The sequence below is a fragment of a genome, unplaced genomic scaffold (genome assembly GCF_019419815.1).
Source record: "Pyrus x bretschneideri cultivar Hongxiangsu unplaced genomic scaffold, Pyrus_bretschneideri_v1 Contig17, whole genome shotgun sequence".
Classification (NCBI taxonomy): domain Eukaryota; kingdom Viridiplantae; phylum Streptophyta; class Magnoliopsida; order Rosales; family Rosaceae; genus Pyrus; species Pyrus x bretschneideri.
The window spans coordinates 5,195,643-5,204,769 of NW_025999468.1; the positions used below are offsets into that span (position 1 = coordinate 5,195,643).

The 9,127-nt window shown below is 35.1% G+C and overlaps 1 long non-coding RNA gene and 2 other non-coding genes across 5 annotated transcripts; all 3 read left to right on the top strand.

Moving 5' to 3' along the window:
* The first annotated feature begins 1,614 nt into the window (after nucleotides 1-1,614).
* Nucleotides 1,615-5,570, top strand: LOC125475999. Of its 3 annotated transcripts, XR_007257347.1 has the most exons (4): nucleotides 1,615-2,067; nucleotides 3,120-3,242; nucleotides 3,510-4,117; nucleotides 4,835-5,570. It is a non-coding gene; the product is annotated as an uncharacterized LOC125475999 (long non-coding RNA). The 3 variants fall into 3 exon arrangements; XR_007257345.1 differs by having other exon boundaries at nucleotides 3,120-4,117; nucleotides 4,835-5,569; XR_007257346.1 differs by having other exon boundaries at nucleotides 3,120-4,117; nucleotides 4,838-5,569.
* On the top strand, nucleotides 2,791-2,868 carry LOC125476112. Its single transcript, XR_007257440.1, has one exon. It is a non-coding gene; the product is annotated as a small nucleolar RNA Z195/SNORD33/SNORD32 family (small nucleolar RNA).
* On the top strand, nucleotides 2,960-3,042 carry LOC125476113. The gene has a single exon (XR_007257441.1). It is a non-coding gene; the product is annotated as a small nucleolar RNA Z196/R39/R59 family (small nucleolar RNA).
* Nucleotides 5,571-9,127: the final 3,557 nt, after the last annotated feature.

Consider the following 9,127-nt stretch of genomic DNA (forward strand, 5'->3'; position numbering starts at 1 on the left):
CTTTATTACATGATAGAGGTTTTGCTCTTGCCTCCATGTGTTCCCTTTGTGGCTCAAATGTGGAAACTCTGAGACATTTATTTTTTGAATGTTCTTTCTCACGTCAGGTTTGGTCTTCATGTTTAAATTGGTTTGGGGTGATCTCTAACTTTGATGATATTATGACCTTCTTCACTTATCCTATTCGCAAAGGCAATGGCTCTCAGATTCAACTTCTATAGGAGGGGTTTAATTGGAGCCTGTTTATATTGTCTATGGACAACACGTAATAAGCTTCGTTTTGACGATATTCGACCTTCCATTACTGCTATTGCTTGCTTAATTAATTTTCAGCTCCTTGAAATTGATTCGCTGAGCAAGGGAAACATGAAAAATTATGTGGAAGAACTTTGTATTCTTCGTGCTATTGGTTTGTTTGGTTGTCTTGCCAAGTCACCTCGTGTTATTGAAGTTTTATGGAAACCACCTTCTCTACATTGGGTCAAAGTGAATACCGATGGTGCAGCTCGTGGATCACCAGGATTGGCTGGTATTGGTGATATCTTTCGTGATCATTTTGTTCATGTCTAGGGTGTTTTGCTACTTCATTAGGGGTGACCAACTCTGTTGAAGCTGAATTGCATGCTGTAATTCATGCGGTAAACTTAGCTTGGGAGAACAGTTGGTGTTCCCTTTGGATTGAGTGTGATTCATCCTTGGCTGTTCTTTTCACTTCTGCTTCTCATAATCGTGTTCCTTGGCATTTGAGAGTTCGTTGGTTGAATTGTAGAACGTTGCTCTCTTTTATGTGCATAAGAGTTACACATATTTTTCGCGAAGGGAATCAAGTGGCTGACCGTTTGGCAAATTTTGGAGTGCACCATCCTGGGGTTTATTGGTGGGACTCTTGTCCTCCTTGTGCTATTGTTGCGTATCATCATAGTCTTTCTCTTCGCCCCAATTATCGATTTTGTTAGGTTGGGTTTTAACTGGGTTTTCGTGTCTTAAGCAGTTTTTTACTTCTTGTTAGGATTTGGCTTCAAAAGTTGTTTTTAGGGGTATCGACCTAGTTCCCCCGCTTGTATATTTTTTTTTTCTTTTTTCTTCTTAATAAAATCTTGTAGAGAGGGGACGAACGGGGAGTTTCTAGGCGCAACGGTCCTTTTCTCCTTCGGAAGAGGGTTGGTGCCTCGCACACAACTATTGACGAAGAGTAATCTCGTCTAATCCATCTCTACAATTTATTAAAAAAAAAAAAAAGTATTGCTATGTAAAATTTATGAACTGATTCGGACTTAAAAAAGAAGTTTATATATTTACGCCATTTGCTATGTAAATTATTTTTAGTGAAATACATAGAGTTCAAGTATTGCTACGTACTTCACAAATTTACGCCAGAACTAGTGTTCCAAGTATATAAACTTCTTTTTTAAGTTTTGTTTGCCAAAAAAAAAAAAAAAAAAAAATGTAATCCAATTTTCAAATCCGTTTAGAAAACCGTTATATCTATGTGTTTGTTATTTGCATGAAATTGACCGCCAAGCATGCCTATACTATGGATTAATCTATGCTAAAACCCTTAGGATGTGTTTTTTGGGACTCATTGTCTTTCACTGAACTAGATTTGACTAAGTTTTAATCCAGTCTTCTGTTTGTTTCCAATCCGAATAAATTTTAGTGGGATTAGGAGGAACTTGCTCGCTAACTGGTCTTAGCGAGGCCCCCGATTCGAAGAGGACTGCTAAGCCGCCCTCTAATCCCGCCATCTCTTTTCTCCTTTGCAGCTTGCTCCTCGTCCCTTCGCACCTTCGCCCTTTCCCTTCTCCTTCCTTGTTGCACCACCTCGTAGCCGTCCAACATATAAACAATCGACGACGGACCTGTATCGCTGGCGATGGTCTTCGTTTGGTGCTTTCTGCTGCGTCGTGAAATCGGAGTCCCAGCAGCAGAAGGAAAAGAAGACGAACAAGTCTGGGTTGGATTTGGGTGCCCTAGCTTTCTGATTTCTAAATTCGTTTGGATTTTCTGGTCTTTCATGTCGATCTCTGTTGAATTGTAGTTGGGTAGAGATGCTTGACGGATTCGGAGGTGTTTGAACTCTAAATACCTTTTCTACATAATATTGATTTCTTAATTTTCATTTGCTGGGTTAGTGTATTGGATTGCTTTCGTAGTTTGTGTAATTGGGGTGGGGTTTTTAAGATGGTGCAAGAATCTTTCAGTGGAAATTATTATCCCTGTGTTTTTTGTTGTTGTTCATGGTGTTTGCTCAATCGATTGGGTATTTTGTGTTTAGAGATTTTGGATTAAGCAAATTGGTTGAACTTGTCAGTCTTGCTTGTATTTGATTGCACTGAATTTTGCAGAGACATTGTTCTGTAGCTCTATGAGAGGTACAATTACTTGTGTATGATTCTTAGAATTGATGCTCTGTATGTATTTTTAGAACCTTAGAATTGATTTAAATTCCAATGACGTAGGTAGATGTGAAGTGGGTTAATTTAATGGTTGAATTGGTGGAGGTGGTGGGCGCGGTATTATGTTTACCATTTTGTTATTTGAACTTGGTTTTTTATGGATATGAGGATAGCTATTATGAACTGTCTTACTTGCATCTTAAGATGCAATGGGGTGAATCAGTGATCGACTATCTGATCTTTTAGAGCAATAAAAGTCTGTTTTTACCATATGATTGGTTGATTTGTGGCTAATATTTGGAAATTTTTTCGATCTTTTTCTCTCAGTTTTGTCTATTTATTTTGAGTTTACTTGTTTGTTGAACAAAAGGGTTTTAATTTTTGGGGATATGGAACAAGAAGTGATGATTTGTACCCATCTATTCTGCAATTTGAATGATGAATACTTACATGCACTACCATCTGATCTACGTTGCATTCCCATTTTTGTCTACCATTTCAGTAATTTATTTTGTTTGCTTAGGATTATTAACTTTTCAATTGCATCATTTTGGAAGTAAGTCTGTAATCTGTGATGCAAATATTTAACGTTAATGATATTCTGTGATTAGTGAGTTAGAATCACCATCTTTTGACTGAGATTGCAGTTTGAACGATTAGTTCATTCTCATTTGTGATTTCTTGTTCCTGTTGTGTCTAATATGTGGTCGTCTGTGTGAATAGGTATTGCTGTTGTATCTTTTTGGAGTTGTTTGCCCATGATATCTGATGTCCGGATTTATTATCTGTGGCTGGACATTTCGTTTAACAGAGCGTACATAGAAGTTTACAGGTCTTTGCGACACGGTTAGCTTTGATTCTCAACAGCTTTCTGTTACTTTAACCCTGCAAACATTTACTTTCCGCTACATTGTTTATTAGTCGGTTATTTTTATTGCCGTGGTAGCATTAGTTTAACTTTAGTGTTCATAAATGACACTCAAAATAGTATCTACCAAGTTATCGTTCATTGCTCATGTGTTCTAGTTGGCATTTGTATCTAGAAGTCTACATGAGCATCTCTTTATGGTTCCCTTTGTATTGCACACTGACCATAAAAGTTTGATCCTCCAGCTCCATTTGTATTGCACACTGAGGGACCAGAGACAATTGTTGCATTCTATTTATGATGATGTAATCTGTGCATTTGGAACGATGTAATCTGTGCATTTGGAAGGCTTGGCTACATGTATAGGTGTGACAAATACAACATTAAACCAGACCTTGTATCTGTGGCAAAGTCTCTTCTTCTGAATATATGCCATTCAGCATTCTTGTGAGCCCAGAAGTTTCAGATGTGCTACACTCTCAGAGCAGCGAGCTTGGTTCTTTTTCTCATGGGTTTACATATTCTGGACACCCTGTAGCCTGTGCAGTTGTGATTGAAGCACGCAAGATCTACACAAGTAGTTGAAGGGCACTGAAGAATATGTGAAGGAACTCAAGTTTAAGCACAAGTAGTTTAAGCACTGAACAATCACGTCATATGGTTTATAAAATATAATTTAAATAGATAATCTCTTTAGCATTACATTTTCAGGTATACCAAAAACTCTTAGGACGATATAAATATAGTAATTAGCTACAATGTACAGCTGGAAACTAAAGCAGTGAGCCTCCACATCAGCACAAGACCGTCAACATAACTAAACTGAATCATTGCTGAAACAATTGAGGCACAGGTAATACTCCAACTGAGTAGCCTCCCTTTGTATGTATTGTGTTTTTCTATTGTTTATACCGTCATGTAAGAACCAGTAGCTAGTTTTTCATGTACTTCACCATGTATGTATGTATGTAGGTAGGTATGTAGGTAGGTATGTCGGTAGGTATGTATGTATGTATGTATGTATGTATGTATGTATGTATGTACGTACGTACATACATATGTTGATTGTGATTTTTGTCCTTGTATTTCTTGATAGTTTTGTGGAAAGCTCTTTTCTCCCTTTTCATTGTTCTCTGATACTCTTTCATTCACGCACGTCGCCGGACTCTCAAAGAATGTTGCATCTACTCTTTCGTCAGAAGCTGATTGTAAAGCATAAGGGAAACAGTAAACAATCTTGTTAACCTATCTACGAAACTCTGCGTAACCTTCTTTTTCGTTTTCAATTTCCAGGTCCAAGTTATGGATCAACTAAATTTGGTTTCCAGATACTCTGTAACATGCCTTCTGATCGATATGTATATGAAACGGGGTCTTTTATAAGCTCATGTTCTTAATTAGCTAGCAAATGAGTTTGGGTTGTGTGCAGATATTCTAACGGTTGATGACACATGTTAATATCATTAACTAATATGGAAGAACTGAAAATTAGGAACTCCTGTTATCATTAGAGTAATGTTACAGAGATCATTTTCCCATTCATTAATTTTCTGTGTTGACTATAATACAGCAGCACTATGGTGGAGGGCGGGCAGTACAAATCTCTACCGGCAGCACACAAATGTATATTCCATCTCCTCAACATCCTAGGAGTTCTCCTCCAGGTGAAGCATGCGACCGGAAATTTACCGTCTCCATTTGTCACAAACCACAAGACTGTTGTGATGTTGATTGCTGATTTACTCACTTACGCGGGGACATTGGAGACTACCAAGATTCTCCAAGCTTCCAACAATACAAATATATATGAATTGATGAATTGAACAACATCAGCCTTTTGTGTGGAACTCTTGCGTTGGTTCTACTGGTGCTCCTCCTCGTTCCAGCTTTCGGGTGGTTTACTCTTGCATGTTGGGCCGTATATTTTGTGATAATTGGGACCAAGTCCTACCAAACGCTAAGAACAGTGTACTGACGCTGTTCCTTATGTCCGTGACAAAATGAAGGAGGTGATGAGGTTGACCGGCAGCGAAGAACCCCAGAACCAGAACGGGGACGCCTGAGTATGATAACTAAGCTGGAATGCAGAGTACAACTTTTCAAAACATGTGTTTTCTTTTTTTCGTCCAAATCAAAGAAAAAAGAGAGAACATCCTATCGGATCAAATCTAATCGTTACTTGATAATTGTATTTCACAAATGCATGTACCAGTAAGACTTCATCTTGTCAATTTCTCTGTCTTTGTAGTACAAGGCATGTGCTTTTTTATAATGGATGCAGACCTTAATGTTAATCCTCTCCGTGCAGAAACACAAGTTCGAAATAATTCTTTCGTTTCATCTTCTATTGAATTGGAAAAAGCACCTTAGCAACCATGTAAAGAAAAAACACTTCAAAGCTCATTTGAAGGAAAAACCCCTCAACTATCCACTTATCATGATCCTTAAATGCAAAATTTTCTTTGTTCAAAGTGTTCTGACATTGCTCACTGCACAAGTGAGTTTGTTGCTTTCATTTTGTTGTAAGTGTAGCTCAAAAGTACCTTGTTTCTTTTGCTCTCATTCACCGCCGTGCCATCTTCCGTAGTGCTTTAAGCTTCACGGCCACAATTGGTCATGTTCCTCGCCACCAAACTCTGTTTTGGAGTACTCTTTTGCCTATGACAAAAAACAGAGCTCTCCTTTGAAAAAAAAAAAAAAAAAGGAAAACAGAAACCAGAGTTCTTGCGCGTGAGTCTGTGTGAGAGAGAGAATGCGTAACGAGTCTTCGATCTGATTTATGTTTTTGTGTTCCTAGGTTGGTGGAAATTTTGGTGAATTTCTCTTCAATTCTCTCGTCCAAGTTATGGATAAGATAAATTTTGTTTCCCTGCATAACATTTACTCATATTTTATTAGGACAACCTCAAACTTTCATCAGTAAGACATCCTCTGGTGAATTTATCTCTTTGCTTGTAGTACAAGGAAATTAAGGGTCTTTTGGACAATGGATGCCAACATTAATGTTAACCCTCTACATGTAGAAACGTAAGTTCAAAATATTTGTTTGTTTGATTTATTTATTAATATTAATAAACTGAGATTATGTACATAATATAACAGTACAAAGGAGGAGGTGGTAACAGTTCATTAGGGTCACTCCACAAATGCATTTTCTTTGTCCTCCCACATTAGCTGTAAAGATAGTCCAATCTCACAACTCACATTTGGCTGAACTCATGAACAATGTTAGTCCCTTGTCCAGAACTCTAGCCTCCATTATGTTATTGTTCATCCTGGTACCGGTTTTCGGATGGTTTGCTCTCATCTTGTGGACGTCTGGATGGTTTGTTTTGTGAGAGTTGTAACTTAGTCGTACCAATACTTGAAAGGCTTTTGTGAAGGTGCAGTTGCAGCACCGTTCTATGCCTGTGACAAATTTAAAGGGCTCATATTGCAAGGGCTACCTTTACTTATAAGTTATAGAATAGTTGAACAATACATGAATGCCAATTATTAGTTCGTAACTAATTTATTCATCCATCATTTAGTGTAAATATCATTGTATTAACAAACAAACAAAAATTGTAGTGTCTAAACATTTCTAATTCAGGCTTAGAGCATGTCTTTCTAAATTCGTGTTCATTATTTTGACCCTGTGAAATAAAAAATTAAAAAGAACTTTGTTGAAAATAACACGACGGTAGAAACCTTCAAATTATTTTTCTTGAATAAAATACTCCCGTGTCGGAAAATTGACAAGATTTTATATAACTTATATCGAGTGGTTTCACTTCTACATAAAAAGTTCTTTTAATCATCCAGAATGCACAATCAACTTTAAAATTTAATTTTAAGAGTAAAGAATATGCAATATTCTAATTTTAATAGGGTACACTCCCAAATTCGATCGTGTACTACTCATAAGAGTAATTTTCTTTCAAGTTGTCGAAATTTTGGAGTTGCTAAACTCAACTAGTTCGTCTTTTGAGCACGTCTTTCTAAATTATAGTTCTCAGTTTTGAGCCTAAGAAATAAAAAATTAAAAAGAACCTTGTTCAAACTAAACACAAAATAACCTTCAAAATCCCAAAAAAGAAAAAAGGTCGATGATATATGCTGAGGTCTTAGTTCCCAAAAAAGAAAGGGGTTTTTTGATATAGGCGCCTCAAATTTTAAATTCTTAGATTTAACATCCATATCTTTTAGACTTTTGATCAAACATTCTTATCTAATTTTTAATAACAACAATTACATATATTTGGTTTACGAATCAAATGACAAATTAATATCACCTAAATCCTAAAATCTAGGAGATATATTATCCCATAATTCATTTCAAACGACACTTTTCATTACTCAAATAAAAAATATCATTAAAATTCTAAAAATACAAATAACATCCTATTAAACTTAACATACCAATTATGGACATCCTATTAAACATAACATACCAATAACTTGGTAAATTGTATAATCTTAGTTTTGGTACGTATTAATATTTTGGTACATTACATATTACTAATTTTGGTACGTTATGTGATTCTAGTTCTAGTATGTATCATGGTATTGGTACAATGTGTTAACCTAACTTTGGTACGTACAATCTAGTGGTACGTTATGACCCTTAAAAAGAGAGAATTTTTCATATTAAAACTTTGTACTGAAAATTAATTATATCAAATTCTTAACAATTAATTATTGGGATAATGACTCAATCAAAATTTTCAAACTTATTTTCTTTCCATGAATTTAGGGGTTTTATATCTGATTAGTTTCAATATCAATAACTCTTATTTTCATTTTTTTTTGTTTTCTTTAAAATTTACTTAAAATGATGAGTTGGAAATTAAAAAATGACATGGATAAAAATGAAAGCATCTTAATCAATATACATAGCATTTTAATAAAAAGTTAAAAACCCACAAATGTTTAATTCAGAAAATGTAGAATTAAAGCGCTTTTATCTAATTTTGCCAAAAAGAAAGGAGAAAAGCAAAACTAGGCCCCTTGAAATCAAAATCCCGAATTATTTTCATATATCAGCCGAAAAGTTAAAAACCCTAAATAAATAAACCTTAAAGTCAAAAACAAAATTTTAGGGAGCAGTTAGCACAAGGTAGGGAACGCTTGAAAATCTCTGTATACTTGGGGAAGTTGGCGAAAGGCAGAAGGGGCATTATAATAAGAATCACATTTGCCGTTCAGTATTAGGATATGGTGATATTTTTTTTCATTAAAAAGTAAAAGATCTTAGATTTAAATCTCGTAGATGATAAATTCGATAACAAATTAGGCTGCTTATTGTATGATAGCCTAATTTGCTATTAGCACTTTAAAATTTTCAAATTGCACTCTTTATAAGTTTTTTTTTCTCTAAATATAAAAAGTTTGGAGTGCCAATAACAAACACCAAAATTTTAGTGTGATTATTAATATACTAGAAAGCAAGAACTTTACTTTGGGACAATGTTTAAAATATCAGTATTGGTGAAAATATCAATATATAAATTTGTAAAAATATTGATGAATATATCGACATCGGTTGCTTTCGATGAAAATGGTGAAAATTTGCTATCAATGTTGAAATTTGAAATGAAACTTTAAAGAATGACATATGAAACCACAATACATAGAAAAACATCTTCAAAGGAGATATCAAAATTGTTACATAGACAATAGCAAAAATTTGGTAGCAAACTCTCTTCAACTGAGCCTTCACTTTCTATGTAGCGTTGAGGCAATTGAAGGCAAAGCCTTCCGCTGTCAAATTTATTTAATAATAGATGTGATGCAATATATAATAAATGTTTGTATTTCAAGTATTTGATTGGTTGTATAAATAATTGAACCCCATAAAGAGTTGAAAAAAATTATAGTATGA